This window comes from Camelus bactrianus, chromosome 5 (assembly GCF_048773025.1).
Source record: "Camelus bactrianus isolate YW-2024 breed Bactrian camel chromosome 5, ASM4877302v1, whole genome shotgun sequence".
NCBI lineage: Eukaryota > Metazoa > Chordata > Mammalia > Artiodactyla > Camelidae > Camelus > Camelus bactrianus.
Genome location: NC_133543.1, coordinates 101799309 through 101815422, shown reverse-complemented (window position 1 = coordinate 101815422; position 16114 = coordinate 101799309). Strand labels below are relative to the sequence as shown.

The following is a 16114-nucleotide window of genomic DNA, read 5'->3' as shown; positions in this document are numbered from 1 at the left end:
CTGGGACGGTCCTGGGAGCGACTCCGGAAACGCGACCCTTCCACGAGGCTGTGGACGTCAAGGTATGGTAATTTCATAATCTGAAACAAATTAGGAACCAAAGACGTCAAGGGTGAGAAAATAGTTACAGGGTCCTCAGGCTTCTCCTGGGGCTTCGGCAAAATCTCCGTTCAAAAACCATGACCCGAATTCGCAGGAAGGTGGACCCAGCAGCTGGGGTCAGGGTCGCGAACTGTGAGACCAGGTTGCAGTTTGGTTTGCCCCTGTCCTTACGCATGAGCTTGTATCTTAACAGCCTAACAGAGCTTCTACAGAACTGGGGGGGTGTCCCCCAACATAACACGGAGGGCGATAAATCTCCTCCCCTCTGCTGATGACACAGTTCTATTATCATGAACTAAGAATGACCCCCAACGATCCAGCCACAGCCAGGAAGGGCTGCTCAAGCTGAATTAGTCCAGACCTGAGGTCACTGTCTTTGCAGACACTCTCCAAACCCAACGGCCATCACTCAGTAAGTTCATGAGCAACTTAGCGTGTTCAACTTGTTTATCCTGGTGAGCTCCCAGCATCCTCAGAGAAAGGGTCTTCGAGGTCTCCCTGGACCTCCAAAGACAAGTAATAGGTAACACTTTCTCTGAAGACACTTCAGGCCTACATGATCTCTGAGGTCTCATGAAAGTTACACCAGTTGCAAAGATACTCCCCGAAGAAAATCTTAGATTTCGCCTGGCATGGCTCTCCCCAAGTTGAGGACAGCAGCTCCTCCTTCTCAAGTGTTGGGAGGAGGGGCTCCATCCCGCCAGCCTAGACCCTGCATTCCCAGATGCCTGGGCCTGTGCTCTACCAGCCAAATTGTTACTGAAGGCAAGTTCATGTGCCCAATGCACAGTGAGGCCCCAAAAACCAAAACACCAGAGTCTGGAGCAGAGAAAGGTTTATTGCAGAGCCGAACAAGGAAGATGGGGTGGCTTATGCCCCCCCAAAACCCACAAACTCCCCGAAGGGTTTCAACAAAGCATCTTTAAAGGCCAGGTGAGGGATGGGGGTCACAGGGTCAGTGATCAGCTCCTGCATGATTCTCTGGCTGATGTTGAGGGAACAGGATGGTCAACACTATCGACTTCTGGGCATGGGAAGGTCTGGGCGCCACGTGCTCTCCATCATCAAGTAGTTGATTTCTTCCCTTTGGTGGTGGTTTTTAGCATCTAAAACACTCAGGAAATATACACGAGATACTATTATCTGGGTGCTTCAGAAAGGAGCTCCAGCAGAGGATACGGGGGGGGGGGTCTGTCCTGAGAAGGCCCCCCAGGGTCGTGCTCAGTTACAACGTGGAGCTGCACGTCCCAGGCCCCGCGTGGGGGCCCCAGCAAGTCCCAGCTAGACGTAAGGGCGTCTTGGACACAGGCTGCCCCTCCTCTCTCTCTCGTCTCACATTCAGTCTCTGCATCGAGCTGGAATAGTGCAGGTTACACGCTTGGACCACGGAAACCCAGCCTCGCCAGGGTCCTGCTTGCTGAGCTGGCTTCCGTGCTGTGCCCCGGCCTTTTATCAGGGTTTACTGCGAGGGGAAAGACTCATGAGAAAACAGCTCTTGGGTTTCTTGTAAAAACACTGTTTACGCTTCTTCCCATTATGATCTCCAGTGTGATCCCACAGTTGAAGTCCAGGTCAGTTTTTATTTTAATAATTCACAGCCAGAAAACTCTCAGTCAACCCCGAGGAACTGAAATGCTTCCTGTTTTCTGATAATGAAACTATGGCATAATTTCTCCCCACTTTTCTCTCTACATTCTGGGATGCTCAACACTGAATTTAACGTCTATTCCAAATGTATTGCCTGTTCTCCAGTACCTGTTTCCTTCTTCCTCTTTCTGGTTTCTCACTCTCTCATATATTTTGCTACGTGGTTAATTTGGAGGGGATATAGACCCTTTATCAGAGGCCATCTTTTTTGCAAGCAGATAATGCATCTTGAAAAGTAGCCATTAACAGGAACTTAGATGTACGTAACTGGCGCTGAGAAAGGGCCACGTGTGTTGGAGGAGTCGTCCCCATCCCTGCTCCCCACCCCCCGCCAGGGGATTTGCCCTCTGCTCAGCCAGAGCTGTTCCCTCTGACGCCCCTGCCTCTGCTTTTCTCAGTTGAGCTCCTCCTGCCCTAACTGTCCACATCTTGCCTCACTTAAGCCCAAAGCATATCCAAGGTCATTTTTGTTTCTTGAGCTAAATTCGCAAGAGAGATCATGAGTGTATGTTTGCTTCTGGAACCTTCCAAGTCAGTGGCCTGGCTTCTCCCTGCTGCAGTGGCTCCTGTGTACCACCCCCCTCAGGTGGACATGCCCCATCTCCCTGGGGTTCGCACATCTTCAAACGGAAGGGCAGGCTTTTGCTGGGGCTTCCTGGCAAGAGCACTCACTCAGATGCAGTGACTGGTCTGTGGAGGCACTTTGATATCCTTCTGTGAGGTACTGACAGCTTTTGTTAACCCTTAAAATATCACCGTTGGCAAATTCCACCAAAATGATTACACTCTCAGCAGATTATGGAATGGCTTGGAGGTAAGTGTATTATTCCGAAGTATTCTTCAAAGAAAAATCAGGAGGAAAATGGAATCAGTCCCTAACAATAACCTCTACTAACATTCCAGGAAGCTCTGCGTTGAAGGCTCCCCTAGGAAGGTGGGGGCAGGGATGGGCGGTGGGGTGAAAGGAGGAGCAAAAAGAAAACTTTATTATTACCAAAAAACCACATCACTGCATTGTCACTGAACCCAAGCTCATACTGCTTAGCACACGACAGGCCAATAAACGGAGAGATGAGGTGTTGGGGCAAGAAATAGCGGCTTTATTCAGAAATCCAACAGACTGAGAAGATGGGGGACTAGTGTCCCAAAGAACCAAATCACTGGAGTCACAATTCAGGCTTCTTTTATACTACAAGGGGAGAGGGTGAGGTTGGTAGCTGCAAACTTCTTGGTGCGGGAGCCCTTTGTTCTTGCAGCTGTCCACGTTCAGGTCATGATATTCGTGTAAACCCCCAGCAAGAAATGTTATTCTCTGTTCTGCAACTTTTTATCTCTCTTTGAGTGGGAAAGTGTTCTACCCTCACAGGTCAGAGCCTTGAGAACGGGCTCTCTTGGAGATTCCAGGCTCCAGGCAACATTCTTTTAGACACAGGCACAGAACGAGGATGACTGGGCGCAGGAAACAGCGCACAGGGGAGGAGCTAAAGGAACAGACCTAATGCGGAGTCAGGCTTGTTCTTCTCTGTCGCGGGACCAGAAATGCACCCAGCACCCTGGACTCTCCTCACCTCTGAGAGACCCAGCGCATCTCCAGGAAGGGGTCACGGTACCTATTTTTGGTCGTACAATACATTCAACCAAAGACTGACTCTAAGAGACTCATTAAACAAAATGACTCGGAAAAGTGAAAAGGTCAAAAGCATGTATCAGTCATTAAGCAAGATGAAAGGAGGGTGGCACTAGTCGCACCGAAGGCATTGCTTGGTCGCTTTATACTAATTAGACACAAATTCCAAGATGAAGACCCCATAGTCACGAGCCTTCACTGCTTCGTGACATAGCACTGAATTATATAGACACAGTTGACATACGAGAACTTAACCCACCATTTTCATTTGTCGAAAGACAAGGAAAAACCAATACACAGTCACTCGGATGATGGGCAAGAGGCTTGAGGGGGTGGTCCTGAGGGGGCCAGGCTCCTCTGCTTCACCTGCGATCAAACTAGACGGATTTGACAGCTTTCCTACAGACCAGTGTGACCTGGACCAATTTCCCTTTTCTGTCTTTGGTTTCCAACAATCTGCCTCCAAGTGATTTTATAAAGAAAGGAGCAAGGAAAGACTTGTAATGTACCTAACCAAAGATTTTAACAGTAATAATAACAAGAAGAAGAACTGAGGTCAAATCTGCTAAAACCTAAATGCCTCCAATGGTTTTAGACTGGAAAGGCACTGCGTGAGAACCAGAGAGGCCTTGTTTCTCATGATCCCATTGACCTGCTCATGTGAGACTCAGGTAAGTCCCTGAACAGCTCCTCACTCCACCGTAAATAACAATTATGGAAAGGGTACCAGCTGTCACTCTCGATTACTTACTAACACAGCAGACACTGTGCTAGTTACCTCCTGAGGCCCCTGGGGGCAATCTCAGACGGTGAGCACTGCTATTATGCTGATCTTACAGATAAGGAAATGAACTCTCAGAGACAGTGAGTCCTTTGCCCAAAGCCATGGCGAAGCCGGGGTTCAAACCAAGACTGTCATGTTCCAGTGTCCACACAATTGTTACCAGACTACGTGATTTCCCAGGGGAAGGAGGCACTTGAGTTAACATCCCTCCAGCTGTAAGAATTTCTTTCTACCCACCCACGCAACTACCATCTCATCCATCCATCCACCCACCAATCCATCTGTCCACCTACCCATTCATTCATCCATCCACCCACCCCTCTAGCTATACCCATCTGCCCCCCCACCCACCCACTTACCCATCCACCCACTCATCCAACTGTCCATCCACCCCTCCATCTGTTCATCTGCCCAACCATTCATTCATTTATTCTCCCACCTGCTGGCCTGAAGAATTTTACTTATGGATAACTTATTGAACCATCCTTCCAGCCAGAGAAGCCACTCACAGTGCATGTCCTACTGCCGTTTGGTCACTGACGATATCTTTGTACCCAAAGAACAGTACTGCATGACTCCATTAGTGATACCAACAACTCGGAATTTGAGATGATGGAAAACTGGCCATAAAAACAAACAAACAAACATAAAATCCAACCAGGCAAGAAACACAAGAGCTAATACTTGGTGGACTGAGGAGCAGAGGGAACTGTAACATTTTCTAGTACAGATAGTTTGGGAACTGGCCGTGCCTTCAGGTGTGTTCCATGTCTGAACATTTTTTAAATTTAAGGATTAGATTGGTAAAAACACCAAATGCAGTTTGAAAAAACAAATAAAAATTGTTAGCATCCTCGCCAATATTTACTGCAGATATTTACAAGCACGTGTCCTTCTCTCTGTCCTGCACGAGATGCTCGGGGGAACCCCAAAGTAAAAGGCACACAGCACCTGTGTTGGAAGAGGCTTCACTTCTTGGGGAGGAGATAAAGACTTATCTTCGGCATGAAAAGATGGCGAGGACGGATGTGAAGATGTGGATCGGGCGTCAAGGGCAGGGAAGTTTACAAGCCAAGAAGGCGGCGGTCCTGGGTCTTCAAGGAAGGGAGGAACCGCCTTCCGTGGGGATGAGCAGCCTTGAGGTTTAGCCTTGCTGGTCACTCCGAGGAAAGCCTGGTTCCCGAAGGGGCTGGGCCCTCCAGCCCCGCCCGGCGCCATCCCTGCCAGCCTCCTCCTCACCCACAGCAGTAGGGACAGAGGCCTGGGGAGCGACCCCCAGCAGGGTCCCTGTCACCACACTTTCAGCCTTCAGGGCACCCACCGCATCCTCATCTGGTGAAGCGGAGCCCTGGCCTGGGAGCGGCCGACAGCTGCCCCCACCGGGGCCCAGTGCTCAGGCGGAGCCCGGCGTCTCCGCTCCACGCCCTGGGCTGCAGTGGGCGTTTGCTGCGAGCCTAGGGCACCTGGTTTTCAGCCCCTCGCCGAGGTACCGTCACATCCCGCTCAAAGAGCGCCTGGAGCTCATGGTAATACTCTCGCCTTCTCTGGCAGACATTTTTTCAGTCTTCTCACGGCGAATGAGCACTATCAGAGCGTGTGGTTAGATGCCCCCCCGGCAGCTCAGAGACCGATTCCTTTAAGAGCTGGAGTCTTGACGACCTCAAACTGGGACCCCGGGCTGGACACACACTGGCCATTAGAGGACATACTATAGATGTGTGTGTGTGTGTGTGTGTGTGTGTGTGTGTTTAATAACAGCTCTGCTGAGATTTACATGTCACACAATTCATCCATTTAAAGTGTACAGTTAAATGTCTTAGCAGATTTACCAATAAGTACAACCATGACCACAGTTAATTTTAGAACATTTTCATCATCTCTAAAAGGAATCCTGCACTCTTTAGCTATCAGCACCCCGACCCCCTGTCCCGCCAGCCCTTAACAACCACTAATCTACCTTCTTTCTCTGTAGGTTTGCCCCTTCTCGAAGTTTTATGCAAATGGAATCACATAATGTGTCGTTTTATTCTTCACTGGCTTCTTTGAGCATGTTTTCAAGGTTCATCGATGGAGTAGCACGGGTCGGTACCTAGTCCTTTCCGTGGCTGAATAGCATCCCATTGTGTGGACAGACCACATTTTGCTTACCCATTTATCAACGGATAGGCATGTGGGACTTCTCCACCTTTGGCCATTAGGAGTAATGCTGCTATAAAATTAACATACAAGTTTTTGTATGAACATATGTTTTCATTTCTCTTGAATATATACCCAGAAGTGGAATTGCTGGGTCACATGGGAACTCTGTTTCACCTTTTGAGCTATTACTATGTTTATCTAACCTTGTATTCCAAAGTAGCTGCACCATTTTACATTCCCGCCAGCAGTCTGTGAGGGTTCTGGTTTCCACACAGCCTTGGCGATGCTGGTTATTGTCTGATACACAGACACGTGTTGAGAGATGCGGTTGGGAGGATATGAGAAGTAAGTTCAGACTCTAAGGTGGGGGCATCATTCCCCAGGATTCCTAGGCTTCCGTGCAGACCCAGCTGGGCCGCGTGAGAGTGACAGCTTACCAACTTCCTGCTGTGTGTCGGTCCCCATCTTGAGGTTGTGCCAGACTTTGCTCATCTTTCCCATCCCTCATTTTCTGACGCCTCCTCATCTTCTTTCCGTGGATCTCATTTCACACTTCAAGGCTTCTTGCTTTTGAAACCTCCTATTGCGTACGCAGGCGTGGGGCAGCCCTGACATGGTCCCCACTGACACACTAAGGACACGGGCAGAGCAGACACACAGGAGGAGCACACAGCTCCACCCCATTAACCAGCCGGGGGGTCTCCCCGCCTGACCCATGCCACCCCAACCCCCGTGCCACATACATGACCTTCATGGAAAATGAACAAGCAATACTGAAAATCAGCAAATGTTCTCATCTGAACAGGCAACAAACGACAGCTCTGTACCAGGATGGCGTCCGAGAAGACACAGGAAGAGTGAAAAGTGGAAGTCACGGGGACCTACTGATGAGCACAGGGGAGGGGCTCCATCCACCCCGATGTCAGCCTGCGGGGGGAGGGCGGTGGGCCCTCTCAGAATCAGGTACCTATCCCGTTTTAGCCCACCCGGTGGAAATCAGCAGAGATTGCTGAATGAATTATTTTGCAAAAGGAATTCAAACTTTCACGCCATTAGTATCAACTCAAACTGTGGGTCATGTTTCCGCTCTTAAAAACCATTACCGCTGGTAAAATTGTCTTGAGTCATCGTTTTATAATTGACCTGTGGTTCGATTAGTCCCTTTGCATTGACAAAACTTACAAAGGAACGTTGTCTGGCGTCCTCGTCTGTGGTCCCGCAGCGACCGAGGCCACCTGCCACAAAGCTGCACTAAGGAAAGTGAGGAATCTGGAAACAAAGAAATGGTCTTAATCCATGAGAACATTTTGCCACAGCTTTTCCCAAGGACTATCCTTCAGAGTGGTAATACCATGGGGCGCTAGTAGGTGTTAAATAACAAAGGAGCCCTGTGCTCAGACAAGCCTATAAATCACCAATTAAACCCAGTTTAAATAGGTTTATTTACTGCAGCATTTTGGGGGGTCGTTTTTAATACTGCAATGTGAATTACGAGTCTCTGGGAGGAGAATATAAAACACGATATTTTCTAAACTCGTGTGACCACAAAGCCAGTGTTTTAAAGCACACCGGGGGACTGTGTTTCCACGCAGCACGCTTCACCCCTGTGTCATGTACCAGGATGCAGAGACCAGGGATGACCAGAGCTCATGACACTTTCCAAGTGAAAGGCTGGGCGGCCGTCCTCTGTGGGCGTAAATCCCAGCTCAGCTCTTGTTTTCTCCCTCTGTAATCAGATCACATAACCTGCATCACACATTGTTTAGAGAAAACTGACTCACTGATTCTGTAAACTTCATATGGCACATTGAACTAATACATTTTCTGTTTGTTTGTTTCAGATATCAAGTTTCATAAGGAAACATGTTTTGGTTTTTTTTCCCCAACATGAATTTTAGGGTATTCCCCCCCACCCTGGGGTTTCTGCAGGACCACTCACAGAGTGGGAACGCTGGAAAGTGACATCGGAACCCAGCGTGCCCAGGCATGTGGCCACCATGTGGCCACTGGGTGTCGTTCCGGGGAAGGCATGATGGTCAACTGTTGACACACGAGAGAGGCTTCATTTTCCTTAGTGGAGAACAGGAGGTAACTCTGTGATCGCCACACTAATAGCCAGTGAGTATCTCAACGCTGATGGCCACACGGCCACGTTGGACTAACTCCAGTGGCTCCAGCCTGTCAACAGTGCTTCCATTTTGATCAAGGCAGAGAATTCCACGTGAAGAATCGCGGGCTTTTGTGAAATGGATGAAATTGGTGGATGATACAAAACAGGGAAGAAAATTTAATAAAACACATGGCTGTGTGAGTTTTCTGGGGCTCCCTTAATAAAGGACTGCAAACTGCGTGGCTTAAAACAACCGAAATGTATTCTCTCACCTTTCTGGAGGCCAGAAATCCAAAATCAAGGTGTTGACAGGGCCACGCTCCATGTGAAGGCTGTCGGGGAGGCCCCTTCCTGCCTCTACTTAGCTCCTGGCGGTTCTCTTTTCTTATAAGAACACCAGTCATTGGATGGGGGCCACTCTTCCCCAGTGTGACCTTGTTGTAACTTAATTATATCTGCAGAGACCCTCTTTCCACATCAGTTGATGGTCACAGGTGCAGGGGGTTAGGGTTTGGAGCAATCTTTGGTGGGGACATAATTCAACTAGGTACATCGACCAGGATAAAGCCTCTAAAACCTTGAGAACTAGAGCAAAAGAGTAAATACGCAGAAAGAAAGTATCTTTAAAAATTTGCCCCTGGGTTCAAAAATGCATCTAAGCATGTGTACAGCCAAAAAGATTTGACTGGGAGAAACACGTATGTGAAGAAATCTTAGACGTTTTAGTCGACTGCAGAGTTCCTTGGAGTTGAGTCTGCCGTCGTGCCGGTTGACATGCCATCGGAACATGAGCGGGGAGCCCAGATCAAAGGCCGTGGCCCCCTCGGTCCCACCCCAGAAAGTGCAAACCCTAAGTGCCAGGTTTAGTTGCAAACACCAGACCTCAAGAAGGACACTGGCAGGCAGGAGGGCATTCAGGGCCATCTCGGGGTAAGTCCAAATCCCATGATGTTCGTGATGATGTGGGAAAAGACTTCAGAACAAGAGAAGCATACCTGAAGGGCAGACAGGTAAGGCAGACTTTCATCAACCAAAATGGGGTTGGGGATTGATATTCCAACAATCCACTTTTGGTACCTGTGGCTGCTGGGAAATTCAGCTGAATCTTGTTAAAACCAACCCCTCAAGGGCTGGATCCCCAAGGCTCAGTGCTGCAAAGGCGGCTGAAAAACTCAGACCACCCTCCTGTCAGCCTGATAGGGTCCAGGAAAGGGGGAGGGCGGGTGCTCAGGTAGGGATGCGGGCGGCGGGCGGGAGGATTCCCAGCTGTGCCCCCACAGATTACCAGGTGCCTCACAGTCCTGCCAACTGTGCAGATTTCCAAATACGCTCATACAGTCACACACAACATATGTACGTTACATCTGCCTAAAGATTATCATCACTCTCTTATCTGCTTTGTACATTAGGATTTGGGATATTTTAGTTTGCTGCTTAAAGTTTAAAAAATGAAGAGAAATGGACAATTTGAACCCTATGAAACATAGTAGGGGGCTAAATACATGATGGGAAAAAAAATGAGTGGAGGCAAGAGTGAGCCAGGAGAGTCAAAGAGTCCCTCCCTCCACAGACCGGAAGCAGCCTAGGCGGGCTGAAGATTTGGACTAAAAAGAAAACATGTGGGTTGAATCTCTGGGTTCATGTAGGACCTGCCCGTGGTCACCCGAGGCGGAAACATCCCCTCCAGTGACCTCTGGCTTAGCCACCTGGACACACAGGAAGTGGGCACAGGACGGTCACCGACAGGAAGGCAGCTGGCCAGGTTTACTCACTTCCTCCCAAGTAAGGTGTCCCTGGCTGGGCTGCGGGGCATGTAAGGCAGGGAATTTATAGTCACATGTTCTCCTGTTTTAACGTTCTCATTTCCTTGACCCTCTTGCTGTCTTTTTTAATTGCCTGGCCCTTCCCCTTTCATAGCATCTCTCCCAGGCAGAGGCACCAGAGCTTCCACCTCCACCAGGCATCCAGGAGCCTCGGCCAAGAATCAGCTGCTGAGCTGCTTCTGTGGGCCCGAGGGGCTCTCCTAGGCAGACACCGTCAGGCAGCAGGTCCATTTTGCTTCCCCCAGTTCATATTTACATTGCCTTTGGGTCAGAGTGTAACAGGGAAGAACAAATCTGACTCCATATTGGATCTGCTCCTTTGGCGCTAACCCTGTGCTCTGTTTCCCAGGCTCAGTCACACTGGTTCTTCACCTTTTGTAAAGGAATGCTGCCTAGAGCCTGAAACACCTGGGAGAGCCCAGTATCGAGCTCCGACCTGTAACACTTCCCCGTTCATACAGAGATAAAAGGTTGCAGAGCAGGGAATAACACTTGTCTTGTTGGAGGTTTACAGGAACGCCATGACCTGACCTACGGGGACAGCTGCAGGAACAAAGGATTCCAACACCAGGAAGTTTACAACAACCAACCACACCCCCTCCCCTTTTAGTATAAAAGGAGCCTGAATGCTGCCCTGGGGAAGACGGGTCTCCAGGACGCCAGTCTGCCATCATCTGGGTCTGCTGACCTTCTGAATGAAGTCGCCGTTCCTTGCCCCAACAACTCACCTCTCTATTTATTGGCCTGTCATGTGGCGAGCAGAATGAGTTTGGACTCGGTAACAGTGGGGGGAGAGATAATGTCCATGACCCTTGAGTTGAGAAGAAACAGACCCAGCCCTTGCCTGGGCAGATGCCCTAAATCGCCAAGGGCCTTCCCACAGGCCACAACGTGCCTTGGCCTGAAGCGCTCAGGCCCCTTGTCCCAGCAGCCCGGCTCCTGCCAACAACCTGGCAGGGCCCTCGGGACAAGGGCACTTTGTGATGATCTGTCCTGTATGGCTGGCTGCTGCTTCTCCTGAGGTCAGGCTGGATTCAAATGCTAGGCTGCCTGTCCACAGTGCTCATGCAAGGAGAGCACGTTTGTGGGCGTCCCTGCATCGTCCGGCCCCCACCTCGGTGAGGCATTAGTGCTTGGGATCCGGACCCTGCAGACCACCCCCATCACACGCAAGCGGCATGACTGTCCCAGACGGTGAGTCGGTTTGCCCGGTGAACCCACACCACTTGCTTCCCTGCCCATGGCCCCCGGCCTGGGAGTCCTCGATGCTTCGATTGGATTCTCTCTTAGGGTCAGTGCACTGGACAAAGACTCGGTGAGGCGAAGTAATCGCCCTGGGCCTGAGCATCCTTAATCTCAGGGGCTGAGGCTGCCAGCTGAATCACGAGTGATTCCAAGAGGAAGCTCCAGAGAGCAGAGCCTGGTCTCAGGGATAGCCAGGCACGAGGGGCCGTGCCACCCAGAGAGGTGGAGGGAGGCCCCGGTCCCGCTGGCACCAACTCCTGTGGACCCAGCTAGACGTGTCTAGATGCTGGTTCTCTGAGACTTGCGTCCTTCCAATCGTCCTGCGCTTTGAGTCCCAAGGAGCCTGCGCTGGAATGCTGACCTCCTTGGGCTGCAGTCCTGGCCCTTTGGAGAGGATCAGTTTGAGAAGAGGGTGGGCTAACACAGCCCGGGCAGTGTCTGGAGCAGAGCCGGCTCTCGGTAGCCGTCATGCCTGCCTCCCATCCCAGGGGTCAGCACGCTGGTCTCTGTTGAGGGCAGACAGTAGATACCTCGGACTTTGCGGGCCCCATGGTCTCTGTCACATGGGTCCTGCTCTGCCATTGCAGCCTGAGGGCAGTCATGGACAGTTTGTAAGCAAACAGGCATGGCTGTGTCCCAGTAGAACTTTATTTATAAAAACAAGGGATGGGGCCAGAGTTGTCCGGGGGCTGTGATTTACTGACTTTAATTTAGTTCTCCACCTGCCCCTGAACTGGGCATTTTCCCCTTACCCTTCTAGCCAGCGTCCTGCGGTGCTGCCTAAATACCCTCCTGGTGGGCACAGTGTCTGTGGGGCAGGGAGGGCCGCCAGACCACACGCAGGCTGCCCAGTTAAAATTAAATTTCAGGGAAGCAACCACGAATTTGTTGCAGTGTAAATATAGCCCACATATGCCACGGGATATACTCACACTAAGAAAGAAATTGTTGTTTATCTGAATTTAAATTTGACTAGACACCCTCTATTTTTGTTTGCGGAACCTACCCGCCCCAGGTGCTTGAACTGTGGGCTCGGGAGGCAGCATGCCACCAGCGTGAGTGTGGGTGCCCAAAGCTTCCATCCCGCAGAGCCTCAGCTCAGATTTAACAGGACTGGAAGCGGGAAGGGAGAAGCAGCCGTGTGGGAGGGCAGAGCTGGGCCTCCGGCTCCTGTGACTCCATGGACAGCAGCCTGGGGACGTGCGCCAGCCGGGCAGGCGGAGCGCAAAGCCTCAGATGACCCCGGGAACCCCGCCGTTGCCCTGCCCTAGACTGGAACAGAGACCCTTCCGGCCAGATTCAGTCTCCAGCAGCAGTTTCTGATGCCACAGGTTCTCATCTCACTGACACAACCGCCCATTTGTCCTAATAACTTTACCCTTTCGCTTTTTGAAAGAAAAAAAATAAAACGTCACGGACACGCTCATCCTTTATCCCATTCTTCTCCGTTAGGGTTCAACCTAAGTGTTTCAGTGGGCTGTGCTCGTGGGTAAAAGTGTGCTGTCTGAAACCGAAGGCATGGTGAGTATGTGAAGAGGTAGATTTCATGGGCGATGATACATTTCATAAGGGGAAGCTAACTTCCTCACTGCTGGGATGACACTGTCTGGCAGGGGCTATTATTATTTCTGTTTTCCAGGTGGGGAAGCTGAAGCCCTGGGAAGTCAACGACCATGAACAGGTGGACACGGTCAGAGGGGGAGGCGGGACTGAGACTCGAGGGAGCTGACACCTGAGCACAGTGAAGACATGCTACACCCTCAAAAAATTACCTAAATATGTTTATATTTGTCAATATCCTGTTCCCAACAGCTTGTTTTAACCATGGTATTTGCTTCTTTTTGATTTTGATAGAAAAATTGTTAAATGTAAAGGGAAAAAAATACCAACAAAATATAGTAACTTATAACTTTGTGGTTTATGACTTTTTTACTTTCATTGCTTTCCAGAGTGTTTTCTAGGTACGGGGATATGTGCATGTGTGCGTGTGTGTGTGTGTGTAAACCTTTAATGTGTACATTTTACAAAGCTGAGACACCCCCTCTTACTTTCTGAAATGCTGCCTGGAGGTCCTGCTCCCATCAAGGGCCAGCACATGTGGATACACAGGTGCATGAAACTGACAGCACCAGGAGCGCAGGGAAGGTCTGGAAATCCTGACACCAGGCAGTATTTACACGCACTGGCAACTAAGAGCAGTGGAAACCCATCTGCCCACCCGCTGCCTGGATCCCACCGGCTCCAGGAGCTGCAGCGTCGGCAGGTGTGGGAGGAGCAGGAAGGGGGACCCGAGGAGCCGCTGAAGTTGTACAGGCGCAGCCCCGCTCCCTTCCTCCTCAGGCCCCTGCTCTGGCCCAGCAGCGTCCCGTCGTGGTGGGATGCAGAGAGACCGACGCTCCTGTCCCCAGGGCTCTGTTTCCCTCTGCTCTGAGGCCTCCCTGACCATGATGATAAGAAGCAGGTGCCATCTTTGGCTCCCTCCCCAACACCTCTGCCAGGACGCGGGCTGGGTGCCTGAGCCGCCTGCCCAGTGGGTCCACTGACCCTCACACCCTCCTTCTCAAGGGGGACTCACGGAAGGGACTCCAGACCACAGCAACACGGGGCATGGGACCAGTGCCCACAGAAGTGCTGATTCCTGCGCCTTTCATTCCGGAAGCCGTCGTTCACTGGTGTCAAGTTGAAGGTGGATCCTAGGACAAGCGTGGTGGTGGGAAGGGTGGGGTGGGAGCAGAGAGGGGAGTGGAAAAGCTGTGACTATTACTCGTGTGGCTAGACCAAGTGATGCAAAACAGGGTGCTGCCAAAGGGTAGGGACGTTGGGGGCTGCGCCTTCATCGTCCATTCATGCCCTCCCACCACCAGTCAGCTGTCACTCACCTGCCCCGAGTGCACTCAGGGCTTTGAGTGAGCTGGGGGTGGGGGGTGTGGACCCGCTCCCAGGGTCAGAGGGACCCTCACTGAGGGAGCCTGAGCAGGTGGGTGCCAGCGGAGAGAGGGGCCCCAGAGATGCCCCAGGTGGGAGCAGGTGGCTGAGGCTTGAATCCCGCCCGGAGACTTGCCAGGGGGGAAACCACAGCAAGTCCCTTAAACCCTCGAGGCGCCGGCCGCGGCCCGCGGAGGCAGGAGCGGCGAACCTCAAGCCCTGTTTGTCTCTTTCTGTGTCCCGTCTCCCCAAAGCTTTGGTTTCTCTCCCTATTTTTTTATCCACATTTTCTGCATTGAAGATTTCCTCTTGCTTTTCCTTAAATCCTACTTCAGGGCTGAGAAAACAGTTTTCCCCGAGCACACAGCCACCAGCAATCAGGTCCATCCAGATCAGAAAACCCAAGCCCAACAGCCTGGCTTCTGTCCCACCTCCACCTCCACAGACACCCACTTCTGGGGCCCACGGAGCAACAGGGACAGTCACCAGATCTCCCAAAGCCAAGCATCCTAGGGAAGCCCTCTCCTAACGCAGGCAGGAATTCGGGGCTGAATGCCTGCACCGCTCCTTCCCAGGGACAGAGCTGCAGAGCCCTCGGGGGTCCCTGGGACCCTCCCCCAGAGAGGAAGAGAAGCCGCCTTTCTGCGCAGGCCTCTCCCTGACCTACCTCCTCTGGCGCTGAACACAGAGATGCTTTCCTCGCGCTGCTGCTTCCTTCTCCTGCACAACGTGTTTTTTGAAACCAGCATTTACTCTTTCTGATAGGATCCTGAAAGATGAGGGAACCGTGGAGACGGTGAAACTTGTCGGGGTGGGGAAGCCGCGGGGCCGCCGACGTGCTGACTGTACAATCCATCTCCATATCGCTTACTCCATAGACAGAGTCTGGAACAAATTGCAATATTTAATGCACAATTATGGTTTTCAATAAATTGTTCCCAGATGGCTCGGGGGAACAGCATTAAGCAGAAAACAAGGAATAATCAGATTTTAATGAATGTTTGTTTCTTTTGCCTTGTTTCCTTCGTAAATCTAGTGGAATGTAGGGTTCAAGAGGGTATCAGCTGCAGGGCCGTGTGCAGATACATGCTAAGGCATTAAACACACCTGCGTGTTTAATACACGTAAATGCATGTGTAATGAGTATACGGGACAAGAGTGGTACCTAGGCGTATGTATTTCATTTATTCAGCATGTATTGTGTACTAGGCATTGTGCTCAGTTACACATGTATCATCATATTCCTCACAATTCTGCCAGAAAGATATCATTCCCATTTTAAAAATGAAAATGTTGAGAACTTAAATTACTTGTCCAAGGTCATCTTGTTATGGGAAAATGTGTTACAGCTCCATATTGTGATAGCAACCTGGATCCAGGCAAGAGACCACGCAGCACTTGGAGACTTGGAGAACTCAGGTTTACTACGCCAGCAGGCCCAGAAGCGTTAATACGACAAGCTCTGGACCTCAGCTGTAGGTTTACACTGGTTTTTATAGGCTGCCAGTTTACACTTCGCAACATCATATGCAAATGAGGTATAACGAAAGTTGACTAATTAGGAACAAGCTTTGTAGAAATGGCCTGATCAGGAGGGAGAGAAATAACCAATCAGGAGTGAGCTCCATGCAAATGAAGTACTACAACTGGACCAATCAGAAGTTAGGGAAATGGACCAATCAGGAGTGAGAGAAATAACCAATCAGGAGTGA

General features: G+C 50.7%; 1 long non-coding RNA gene across 1 annotated transcript; it reads left to right on the top strand.

Moving 5' to 3' along the window:
* The first annotated feature begins 11278 nt into the window (after nt 1-11278).
* On the top strand, nt 11279-13301 carry LOC123614890 (uncharacterized). Its single transcript, XR_006722371.2, has 3 exons — nt 11279-11426; nt 12930-12998; nt 13117-13301. It is a non-coding gene; the product is annotated as an uncharacterized LOC123614890 (long non-coding RNA).
* The last annotated feature ends 2813 nt before the right edge of the window (nt 13302-16114 follow it).